At 42.9% G+C, this 13,444-nt stretch overlaps 1 protein-coding gene across 2 annotated transcripts in view; it reads right to left on the bottom strand.

Annotated features, from left to right (window-relative positions):
* The window catches only part of ncaldb (neurocalcin delta b), a 32,252-nt gene extending 19,026 nt beyond the window's left edge, over positions 1–13,226 (bottom strand). Inside the window, exon 1 of one of the 2 annotated variants that reach the window (XM_066674583.1) lies at positions 13,017–13,226. The gene's annotated coding sequence lies outside the window, so the exon portion shown is untranslated. Of the gene's footprint in view, positions 1–8,925; positions 9,018–13,016 lie in introns of those variants that run through there. The other variant, XM_066674584.1, reaches the window with a different exon arrangement.
* Between the last annotated feature and the right edge of the window lie 218 nt (positions 13,227–13,444).

Below are 13,444 nucleotides of genomic sequence, written 5' to 3'. Positions count from 1 at the left end.
ACGAGTCGTTCTGATTCTGCTCCTCTTCTGACATCAAGTGCAGAGACTTTAGAATGGCCCCGCCCCTTCATCTGAGTCTGTCCAATCACAGCGCTCGACCCGTGTTTATGTGAGAGCACAAAGACGAGGTTAAACTCAGCCAAACAGACACAACGAGAAACGAGAAATAAGAGCACTGAGTAAAAACAGAGAAAATGAGAACCGAGAAGAAAGAGAACGGAGAGAGAAGAGCTAGGAGGATCTTTTCAGTCGTACACTTCAAATGATTCAGTCACAAATTATTCTTCTATATGAACACATTTCATTCTTCAATTATTAGAATGTATACATACCATAATAAGCCCCTGCAGTTAACACATCTAATGTTTCTAATGTTTAATATAAACCCCGCAGTTATTTTTAAATAAACAACTTCATCCCAGTCTCTGTTCATTTCCTGCGTTTAACAAATGAGTTACATTTAAATTAAATTAAAATTCATACTATTTTTAGGAAATAAACTGAAATAGGGCAGCACATAATAAACTTACTAAATACGCCACAGAAATTAATGTTAACACTGCGTCCACGTTTGCGTTATTAACGTAAACTCCTTAAATTAAACTATTAAAATGTAACACGTTCATCAACACTTCGAAATCAATCCATTTTCACAGCTTTAATGAACAGCTTTATCAGAGTGTGAAGGTCAGCACCTGGATTGTCCTGTTAAGAGTCCTGGAGCTATCTGCCCCTTCACCTCTCTCTCTCTCTCTCTCTCTCTCTCTCTCTCTCTCTCTCTCTCTCTCCTGGGAAGAGACACCTTGTGTTACACTTACATAACACACATGAGCTCTTATTTATATCCTATAGCCATGGCTTAACCCCAAAGAGACTCTGCGTAATCCTGAGGAGAGGGCAAGAGAGATAGACAACTGAGAGAGAGAGAGAGAGAGAGAGTGGTCAAAACTTGGTCCAAAGTGAGACAAGGTAGGTTTATTTATATAGCACTGATGTCATACATACACTGTGGTCATTCTCATACACGAGAATAAAAGCTTGCTGCTGCTGTTGTATTTTCTTCTAGCACATCTATGGGACTTCTAATAATACGTTAGTCCTACTAAACTAATATGAGAATTTCCCGCCAGTTCTAGATTAAACACACATGTAAAAAGCCACCTGTCATTAAAATATACCGTCTCTGGTCTGTTAGAGTTTTACAACGACTCCTTCAGTAAAGTCCCTGACACAGAGCTGCCACCTCCATTTTCCACTTCTAGTGATGTGTCTAGAATCTCTAAAAGGTTCATGAAAGAGTGTCATTTCTCACTACGTGTTGTAAGGCAAAGCAAGGTTTATGTCCTTCTGTTAAACTCCTGAAGTCCTGACCAATGGGAGAGGAGCTTGGCAAAAATCCACCTGGATACCACAAACCTGATTGGACAAGGTTCAGGTAGAGGGTTAGAGAATGTAACCCCTTTATTTCCAGTCTAAATGTATTACTAAAAGACAATAACGTAGATGGTATTTAATAAATATCACAGCTACTTTATGGTAAATGTAGTTACTTTTGTTGTAATTATTGTTATTCTAATAGTTTCCTGAAGGCCTGTAAGGCCCCGAGGTTTCTCAATTGGCTTTTAGGGTTGAAAAGGTAATAACAGCCCGGCTGCTAAGGGTTAATATAAGGAGTAGCACTGTGTTTATTTCCTGACTATGCCAGTAATGTTAAAGTAATGTCCTGGACGTTCAGAATGTCCTCACACTGACACTTTGGCACACATTAAAAATCTCGACCCGCATATTCCTCACACAGTGTTCCTCTCAAATGACTTCCTGTTAAAAGTCCCCTGGCGTTCAGCCCCCAACAAGGTCTTAGTTTATTTTAATGTTAAGTGGCAGTAACACTGTGCTTGGTCAAACTGTTTCAAAATCAATATCTGATAAACAAATGAATGGACAGCATATGTGTGTCTAAGGGCTAAACATAGGCCAAACACAAGGCAAATTATAGCCTCATCGCTAGCAAAACGCTAGCAATATTTTAGAAAATAGGTTTGTATAAACCGGTTATTTTAAGTAAACTCGGCTACTTTGATGGACACAGACGTGTTTTGTGTATAATCTGTACCAAAAAGCCTCAAATAAAATGCTCTGGATGCTCAGGGGTAGCTTGGTACAAGCCTAAATTCACAATGTTCAGTGCTAACCAATGGCTAAAGGGCTACAAAGCTTTATATAGCATTGGGCTGTTAGGATGATGCAGGATCTAGTACTAAACATCCAACTTCAGAACCTGAGCCCACACACTGTAGTTTATGTTGCTGAATGCCATCAAATCCTCAGCAAAGCTGTTCCTGCAGCAAAGAAGACAAACTCTAAACTCTGGGGATGGGACAGTGGAGACAGGGGGTTATTTTAGCCAGGGTCAGTGAATACCTAGGGATTTAAAAGTCATAGGGCATGGATCACTCTATTTTTCAGGAAAGACTTTACAGAGCGTCCACCCTTGACCTTCTCAAACTCAGACAACTCCACCGTTACTTTGAACAGTTTATTAGCAGATAGAAGGATGTATCTTAAGGAAATTCATTGGTTCATCTTCTGAGACATTTAGAGTGACAGCAAACTGATTGGCACAATTAGCATTTTTCTCCTGCCGTAACTCTGCTGATAGAGGAGTCCTGGCGCGTGCACATTCATGATGAAAAGAGTGAAATAAATCAGAGCTCTCTGTGTGCTCCATGCGCTAGGCTTTCTGTCCTTTTGGGGGCGCTGTGTTTGAGCACGAGAGCTTATTCAGCGCTCATTCCAGTTGTGTTCAATCAGAGGAACGATAAACACAGTCACTGTGTTGATTATGTTCTGTTGATGTGTTCTGTTGTACGGAATGATGACAGTTTCTGACAACAATGAAATAAACATCTCGTACCGTCTTGTTTTTTTTTTTCCACCACAGTCATTACACATCAAACACACGCACACCAACAGCGACACGTCATGCTGTTAATGGAGGACAGAGGATGAGGCAGAAATTTCCACCACATGGGCCACTGCAGAGAGAGGATACTGATAATAAAAATAATAATAATAATACAGCACTGAGCTAAGATTATTAATGTTTCAAATAATGAATCTTTTCAATAAGCGTTCTGTATAGAACCCTGGACACTTAAAGAACTTCACTCATGATTAAATGGTTCTTTGCATCGTGATAAAGGTTCTACAGATTGGTGAAGACAGTGCTATAGATGGTTTTTTATAGCACCTTAAAGAAAAGGGTTCTATACGGCACCTAAAATGGTTCTTCTACTGTTACAATGTCAAGACGTCGTACAGAACCATATACTGCACATTCTCCATCAATCTGAAGAACACTTTCATGATGCAAAGGAACCTTTAATGCAATGGTTTCTTCAATAGTTCAGGGTTCTATATAGAACCATTTTCTTTGCTAAATGGTTCTTTGATTTTTAAGTGTGCACAAATCCCTAGCAGACCATCAAAGATGCACAGCAATACAGAGCAAAGTGATTAAAAGAGGACATGGAAAGAGCAGGGTGGAAAATCGTAGGGTAAAGAGGCGCATTGTAAGACTGGATTTGAACGTGGAGAGAGACTTGGGAGGGGAGGACGTTCTGGGAAATTCTCGAATGCCGAAGCTAAGGGGCTTAGCTGAAAGAACAGGGAAGAGCCAAGCTGAGGAAGGACTGAGAACTGCATGATTGAGTCTAAAGAAAAGAAGAAGAAGAAGATAGAAGTGATAAGATCAAACATTTTGAGCTTTGTACATGAGCAGAAGGTTTTGAAATATATTCCGTACTTCACAGGAAACCACAGAAGATACTGTATAACTGCTGTAGTGTGATGATAAGCAGCAGAGTCCTGGATCTTCTGAAGTTTGAGCCAATAACAGTTACATGCTAAAGTTATAAGCAGTGTTTTAGCTTTGAACAAATTCTGGAACAAATTACAAATGCCTGACCCTGTTGTGAATGAGCTGAGGCTCACTGTTGAAACCAACGGTTCTGGTCCGACTGGATCTAAAAACTGCTTTTGATGCGGTTGATTATGAGATTTTGACCTTTACAGTGGTTTAAGTCTAATCTGAAGGACAGAAAGTGTTTTATTGCACTATATCAACGTATTCTCCCAAAGATTTAACAATTCTTTTGGAGTTCCTCAAGGTTCAATTTTAGGGCCTCCACTGTTCTCACTGTACATGTTACAGCTAGGCCAAGGAGCATAAAGTAACTTTCATAGCTGTGCTATTGACCCCCAGTTATACATTTCCCTTCCCTCTGAACGTCAAGACTCTAATTGATATTCTAATAACTTTGATTCTCAGCACTGAGTCTCAGAGGAAACCGACTGATGAGAAATTAGGACCTATGTTTGATCTCAGGTACGGGATCCCACGCCAGTGATAATGCACTCCTCCTCTAAATGCAGCACACTGCAGACTGCATTAATAACACTCATCACCTTTTAGAGTAAAAGGCAATGCTCTTTCCGCTGTTGTTCTCTGTCATCTCTGGACCTGCATGCAGTGAATCCGCTCTTAAATGCGTAATACACTCAAAGGCCTCGTAACTTGCCACTTAACCTCGCTGTTTCCTCTCAAGGGAATTCCCAATGTCATTTTAAGGCTGTTCCATTAGTGTACTAACAGGACTGAAGTGGTTTAGAAGAGCCTTGGGAGATGCGAGGGAATGAGTGAACACACACCAGCAGGAGTTTAGAGGAGACTGTTTATCGGTATTAACCGAAGCATCTCCTCCAGTGGCTCCAAAGCTGTTTCCGTGTCATGAAGGAGGAGGATTGGTAAATAAAGCAGTAACCGTTAGAGTTTCTGGATGCAGCCATATAATACATGAGCTACAGTTGTCCCTTTTCATTGCAGCTTTCTCTATCAGTTTTGAAATTTCGTGGGTTGGCATTGGATATTTAAAGGGAATCTCCTCACAGACAGTCACCTGGAGGAAACCCACACAGACACAGGGAGAACACACCACACTCCTCACAGACAGTCACCTGGAGGAAACCCACACAGACACAGGGAGAACACACCACACTCCTCACAGACAGTCACCTGGAGGAAACCCACACAGACACAGGGAGAACACACCACACTCCTCACAGACAGTCACCCGGAGGAAACCCACGCAGACACAGGGAGAACACACCACACTCCTCACAGACAGTCACCCGGAGGAAACCCACACAGACACAGGGAGAACACACCACACTCCTCACAGACAGTCACCCGGAGGAAACCCACGCAGACACAGGGAGAACACACCACACTCCTCACAGACAGTCACCCGGAGGAAACCCACACAGACACAGAGAGAACACACCACACTCCTCACAGACAGTCACCCGGAGGAAACCCACACAGACACAGGGAGAACACACCACACTCCTCACAGACAGTCACCCGGAGGAAACCCACACAGACACAGGGAGAACACACCACACTCCTCACAGACAGTCACCCGGAGGAAACCCATGCAGACACAGAGAGAACACACCACACTCCTCACAGACAGTCACCCGGAGGAAACCCACGCAGACACAGGGAGAACACACCACACTCCTCACAGACAGTCACCCGGAGGAAACCCACACAGACACAGGGAGAACACACCACACTCCTCACAGACAGTCACCCGGAGGAAACCCACACAGACACAGAGAGAACACACCACACTCGGAGGAATTACAGATTACAGATTTTCCAGGTCACAGTGGCGCCCCTAACCCTGGAGATGAGGCAGAAACTACATGTAAATGCACAGAATAATCTCTGAGATGTCTTTCTGAATGAACTGGTAAGAGTCTCCTCTCTGTGCAGCATGAGGTCACAGAGTTTCACGCTCGTTTTTTTTTGTATTTGAATATAAAACGAATCAGACGCTTCAATGTTTCTGAGGCTGCTTTAGTCTGCCTTTATGTTCACATTTAAACCCAAACCTCAGCACCAAGCCATCAATCTGGGGCTAAAATTAGCCTGAACTCTGGCTAAACTATCCTTCCTCAACCCCGATACAATCCTCCGTCATTCCTGGAGTCTGAAGCATCTGTGAGAACAGCGCTGAAGATTTTGGCCAAGTGTGTTCCCTCATTATGGCAGTGCATGCGTGTGTGTGTGTGTGTGTGTGTGATGACGGCAGAGCGCTGGGAGTGAGGGTAAATATTTGTTGGGGTCATATTTTTAGCGCAGAGCCTAAGAGAGGTTTATTTCTGCGAACTTTTGCTGCAATCCATCACTAGAAAGAAATGGCTGGAGGATGTTGGCCTGGGGTTCATTACTTTTTAAACAAATGAGCAAAATGCTCAGAGCTGCAGCTGATTAGCATTCATAGCAAGTACACACAGTGGCTAGTGCACGAAATAGCTGAGGCGCGACGCTAATGAAGTTATTATCACTGTTTTTTCACAGTGTCTTTAGCTGCTGCGGCTACAACTAGCAATAATGACTGATATCTATCCGCCAGAAAAACGGATAAAAGCGCAAATGGGATTTTGAAAGCATCTTCCTAGGGAATGTACGAAAGTGGCAGCTGCTTCTGCCCTGAGTGAGAGCGCTGTGGTCAGTGTGAACTTCTCAGAACGTCCAGTGTCTCTCAGCTCAGGAGCTGTGGACCACTCTGTTCTTCCCTTTCTGGATCATCAGTGGTGAGACCTGCTCACAAATCAGCGCCACAACACACACCATCTCTCTCTCTCTCTCTCTCTTTCTCTCTCTCTCTCTCTCTCTCTCTCACACACACACACACACACACACACACACACACACACAAGGATCAGAGGCTGAATATGAACAGATCAAATGTAGCAGAGGAAAAAGCAGACAGAGAAATTACAACCACATATGACCTAGAGTCTCACCAGAACTGTCCACATCACATAAACATCCCCTACAGTGTTCACATCAGAGACAGAGAGAGAGAGAGAGAGAGAGAGACCAGAGAGAGAGATAGGAGAGAGAGAAAGAGAGAGAGAGACCAGAGAGACAGAGAGAGAGATAGGAGAGAGAGAGAGAGAGAGAGAGAGAGAGAGAGAGAGAGGGAGAGAGAGAGAGAGATAGGAGAGAGAGAGAGGGGGGGGGGGGGGAGACAGAGACAGAGAGAGACATAGGAGAGAGAGAGAGAGACCAGAGAGAGAGATAGGAGAGAGAGAAAGAGAGAGAGAGAGAGAGAGACCAGAGAGACAGAGAGAGAGATAGGAGAGAGAGAGAGAGAGAGAGAGAGAGAGGGAGAGAGAGAGAGAGAGAGATAGGAGAGAGAGAGAGAGGGGGGGGGAGAGACAGAGACAGAGAGAGACATAGGAGAGAGAGAGAGAGAGAGAGAGAGAGAGGGAGAGAGAGAGAGAGAGAGATAGGAGAGAGAGAGAGAGGGGGGGGAGAGACAGAGACAGAGAGAGACATAGGAGAGAGAGAGAGAGAGAGAATGTCAAGCTCAGATTTGAACACATAAACATCTTCTGTTTGTCCATCCTTCCTTCCACTGTGAGCAGAGCAACTCAACACTATGGGTCTGAAAGAATGTGGTGTTGACAAGAGAAACTTCACTGAGCGTTCACACAGAACCAGTTTATTACACGCTAACATCCAGCTGCACCCACAGCTGAGGCCCAGCAGCTCTTTCTCACATCAGCCCTCAACCAAGGCGCCCAATACCAACAGAGGTAAACACTCAGCCACAAAGCACTGTGGGTAAAACTGTCAAAACTGCGCTCACTTGCTGCATCCCAAAGCAAAGGCTGCAGCGCAGGTAGCGCTAGGAGTCTCAGTGATTTAGCGACACTTGACACTGCTTTACACTCTGCTTTTACCCTGATTTATACACTAACACTCTTCACACGTCACCACCCCAGTTACACGGGGCTAGCCCACAGGTCACACACGGAGATCCTAAGTGTTAGCGTTAGCGGCTACCAGTCAGTCATTGAGCCCTGCGCTGGTCCGTCGTCGGTGTATTCAGGGCCCACCGTTATGTGCCTTTTGTGTGTGTGTAGTGTCCACACTCCATTGTCTTTGGTCTCTTTACATGTGCTCAGACGCCTCAGATGAGGACGAGATGAAAACGCAGGTATAAGCCTCCCTTCAAATGTCTGCTGTGAATAGTGTCAAAGGTCAGGGATCTGTGACAGAGCGAGGAGTGATCACACACCATCACTTTATTTCGTTTTCACTGCTGTAACTCATCTGTGCAGAGAGAATCTCGACCCGATCTGTCGCTGGGCCGCTGGGTTACAGATATGAATCTGCTGCTCTGATTGGAGACGGCTGGTCACCTGTCACTGTGTCACATTCTGGTGTGAACGGACGGTGATGGTGCTGCGTGAATGATCTAAAATCCTGACTCATTTTACTTCTCACGCTTCTTTAAATTCTCCCTGGTGTCCCCCAGTTCCCTCTCTGCCTGGTCCCTGCAGTAGCCACGACCTTTGTCAAGAAGAGAAGCTACAAAGATGTGGAGATATAGCTCAGAAAGACAGATTTAAAGCGACAGTCCACTGTTTTATAAGGGTTTAATAGTGTATGGTAATATTAAAGAGTCAGTGTGTATCCCAGAGTTATATACAATATCATATTAAATATATAGCCATTAAATAGTCTGTGTGTCTGTCTGTCTGTCTGTCTGTCTGTGTCTGTCTGTAGAGCCTGTCTTTCTCTGGGAGTGGGTGGTGTATTTGTGCAGAACAAAAAAAGAGGACAATAAAAGACAATAAAAGAACAGCTCAGAGCTTTAATCTCAAACTAAACCCACACCCGTTTGTGCAACTTTGCTTTGAGCAACGTCTCCAATAAACGAGCAGTAAACGCACATCCTCCTCTCCACCTGCACTCCTTCACTCTGCTTACCACAGGTCTCTCTCTCTCTCACACACACACACACACACACACACAGAGCATAAAACAGCTGTAAATCGTACCTTTTCAGTCTTCTTTTCTCCAGAATGCCTTTCAGGCTCTGCAGTGCACCAGCTTTCTGTACGTTCTCTCTCTCTCTCTCTCTCTCTCTCTCTCTCTCTCTCTCTCTCTCTCCTCTATTCCTCACTCTCTTCTTTTCTCTCTCTCTCTCTCCTCTATTCCCCACTCTCTTCTTTTCTCTCTCTCTCTCTGTCTGTTCTATGCTGTCTGAAGTTTTGCAGTTGCATTACAAAAGAGGAAGCTCTACGGCCTCAGACGGGGACACGCCCCTTTGCGCTCTCTCTCTCTCTCTCTCTCTCTCTCTCTCTTTCTCAGTTCATCTCTTTCTGACCCTCTCTTTCTTTCTCACCCCCCTCTGTCTCTGTCTCTCACTCATCTCATGATTTCGTCATCCCCCGCAGACGCTTGTAATTTTTCCAAGCGCCCACTTTCTTTTTCTCGTTTTCCCTTCTCTCTCTCTCTCTCTCTCTCTCTCTCTCTCTCTCTCTCCACTGTAATCAGTTTTCTTTTCTTCTCTCCTCTCACTCCGTCACATCAGAGAGCTTTAGATTATGTCACTGTGAAAAACTGCGCCCACACGACGACCAACGACAAGAAAAACGAGAGGAAAGAAACAAAAACAAGGCCAAGCTACTTCCTGCAACCCGAGAGGTTTTGCAGTGCACACACACACACACACACACACACAAAGATGATCTGTGTTTTGTGATGTGTAAGCTCTTATAGAACCTGCGCCCACACAACAACAAAACTCTGGCCCTACTTTCTTTAGAAGTCTGTTTAAGGTCATGCGCTGTTTGTGGAAATATACTCTGCTATGAATCTATTGTCTACTATTTATTATTCATTACACAGTAACTGCCAATCACTAGATATTTATCTATTTATTAGGCATTTGTATCATCTACTTTTATATATTTATCATTTTAATATTTACTACTGTTCTCAACAAATCATTATTTACATCTTTTACATGTTTCATTTAGTTTTAATTTCGTTTTGAAGCATTTAATACGACATTCTCAGTGATTTCAGTAAAATATTTAGTGTCTAATATCAACTCCTCAGTATTTATCAGAAATAATTCAGTCTCGATGAACTTCGTACTGTGCTAAGAATTCAGTGTCCTCTATAAAGTGCTCAGTACTTTGAATGAACCAGTATCCACTCTGGATGATTCAGTATCCACTTTGGATGATTCAGTATCTACTCTGAGTGATTCAGTATCTACTCTGACCAATTCACTATACACTGTAAAGTACTCAGTATCTACTCTGATTCAGTATCTACTCTGACTGATTCAGTATCTATTCTGACTGATTCGGTATCTACTCTGAATGATTCAGTATCCACTCTGAGTGATTCAGTATCTATTCTGACTGATTCGGTATCTACTCTGAATGATTCAGTATCTACTCTGATTGATTCAGTATTTGCTCTGACTGGTTCCTTATCTGCTCTGACCAATTCACTATACACTGTAAAGTACTCAGTATCTACTCTGATTCAGTATCTACTCTGACTGATTCAGTATCTATTCTGACTGATTCGGTATCTACTCTGAATGATTCAGTATCCACTCTGAGTGATTCAGTATCTACTCTGACTGATTCAGTATCTACTCTGACTGATTCAGTATCTACTCTGACTGATTCAGTATCTATTCTGACTGATTCAGTATCTACTCTGATTGATTCAGTATTTGCTCTGACTGGTTCCTTATCTGCTCTGACCAATTCACTATACACTGTAAAGTACTCAGTATCTACTTTGATTCAGTATCTACTCTGACTGATTCAGTATCTATTCTGACTGATTCAGTATAAATTCTGACTGATTCAGTATCTACACAGACTGATTCATTATCTATTCTGACTTATTCAGTATCTACTTTGATTCAGTATCGACTCTGACTGATTCAGTATCTATTCTGACTGATTCAGTATCTACTCTGACCAATTCACTATACACTGTAAAGTACTCAGTATCTACTTTGATTCAGTATCTACTCTGACTGATTCAGTATCTATTCTGACTGATTCAGTATAAATTCTGACTGATTCAGTATCTACACAGACTGATTCATTATCTATTCTGACTTATTCAGTATCTACTTTGATTCAGTATCGACTCTGACTGATTCAGTATCTATTCTGACTGATTCAGTATCTACTCTGACCAATTCACTATACACTGTAAAGTACTCAGTATCTACTCTGATTCAGTATCTACTCTGACTGATTCAGTATCTATTCTGACTGATTCGGTATCTACTCTGAATGATTCAGTATCCACTCTGAGTGATTCAGTATCTACTCTGACTGATTCAGTATCTACTCTGACTGATTCAGTATCTACTCTGACTGATTCAGTATCTATTCTGACTGATTCAGTATCTACTCTGATTGATTCAGTATTTGCTCTGACTGGTTCCTTATCTGCTCTGACCAATTCACTATACACTGTAAAGTACTCAGTATCTACTTTGATTCAGTATCTACTCTGACTGATTCAGTATCTATTCTGACTGATTCAGTATAAATTCTGACTGATTCAGTATCTACACAGACTGATTCATTATCTATTCTGACTTATTCAGTATCTACTTTGATTCAGTATCGACTCTGACTGATTCAGTATCTATTCTGACTGATTCAGTATCTACTCTGACCAATTCACTATACACTGTAAAGTACTCAGTATCTACTCTGATTCAGTATCTACTCTGACTGATTCAGTATCTATTCTGACTGATTCGGTATCTACTCTGAATGATTCAGTATCCACTCTGAGTGATTCAGTATCTACTCTGACTGATTCAGTATCTACTCTGACTGATTCAGTATCTACTCTGACTGATTCAGTATCTATTCTGACTGATTCAGTATCTACTCTGATTGATTCAGTATTTGCTCTGACTGGTTCCTTATCTGCTCTGACCAATTCACTATACACTGTAAAGTACTCAGTATCTACTTTGATTCAGTATCTACTCTGACTGATTCAGTATCTATTCTGACTGATTCAGTATAAATTCTGACTGATTCAGTATCTACCTAGACTGATTCAGTATCAATTCTGACTGATTCCATATCTACTCTGACTGATTCAGAACTACTAGGAATTACTCTGTATTTACTGTGAAGTATTCAGTGTCTAGTGTTGACTGGTTAGTATTTACTCTCCTCTGACGTATTCATTATACACTTTGTCACATTCAATAAATGCTATAAACTACTTAGTATTTGTAAGAAATGAAAGGTATTACACATATTTCTTTAAAAAACACTCTAACAAATAATTCAGTATCTATACATTACTCAGTAATTACTCTGAAGTGCCGCGTCGATTATGAAAAGTGCTTTTCAGCAACTAGGACTCACTAATATATAACATGCATTTTCATTATGTACTGCAATGATTCAAAATGCACTGTACGTTATTCCCATCAGGACACAGTGGGATACACACACACACACGGTGTTAATATTCTACATGGATTCACATCTCATCCCGTTACCAGTTCAGTTCTGAGCTGAATCTCAGGTTAATGAACTTTGAGGGTGTCCTCAATCTGAGACATGCCTCTCCTCAGTGGAAACTCCTGGACTCTCAGCTCAGTTTAACAGCACCTTTGTCTTGTTTCCTTTCCTTTCTCTGCTTCAGCTGCAGCTTTAATTACAGTGATTACTTCCTTGAGCATCTTAACAGTGTGTCCTCTTACATCACAGCACCCTTTAACCTTTAGGGACAGTCTTATGGGTCTCGGCTCCCAAAAGATCCTAAAGCATCACCTTCTGATTGCAATGTGTGATGGGTGTGTGATGGAGATGTGTTACAGCGGTGATCCGTTATGCTCCTGTAACATTGTAAATGCCGTAGGACACTCAAAGCTCTCCTTATTCTTTAAAGAAACCACAAAGTTTGAATCAATCTCATGCTTTAGTCACAAAACGGACAGCTCTTCCTTCTCCTCCCAGTGGCCCCTGATCGGCACGGTCTCTTTCCATGCCCCCCACACGCAGTGGGAGGGATAGATAGCATCTGCAACAGACAGAAGGATGAAGGAGGGAAGAATGAGAACCGGACTCACCTCAGGTCGGTGTCAGAGAAGCGTGTGGTTGTGCCGGCGAGGGTTTAGACGTCCATAACCTGGGGCCAAGTCTTGAGAGGATGAAGGCTCAGTAGCAACAAGCCTGGGGATGAAGGGATGGAGAGAGGGATGAAGGGATGGTGCAGGAGCAGCAGCAGCAGCAACAGGTAGAGTGAGAGAGAGAGAGGACAGACGAGTGGCTCAGCTCTAAACTCCTGCACACGCACTGACAGCTCTCTGCTCTGAGCTCGGCTCTCGGCTCCAAGCGGCTCTGACGTCAAAGCCCCCCCCACCCCACCTCCTCCCGCTGGAGTCACGTGAGCCTCGGGACACAGCCTATGAGAGCCGCCGTTTCCCTGGCAACAGGAACTCAGCATTCACCACGCGACTCAATGGGTTGCATGGCATCTAACAACACACACACACAC

This window comes from Hoplias malabaricus, chromosome 6 (assembly GCF_029633855.1).
Source record: "Hoplias malabaricus isolate fHopMal1 chromosome 6, fHopMal1.hap1, whole genome shotgun sequence".
NCBI classification, from domain to species: domain Eukaryota; kingdom Metazoa; phylum Chordata; class Actinopteri; order Characiformes; family Erythrinidae; genus Hoplias; species Hoplias malabaricus.
This window is presented reverse-complemented; position numbering and strand designations above follow the sequence as displayed.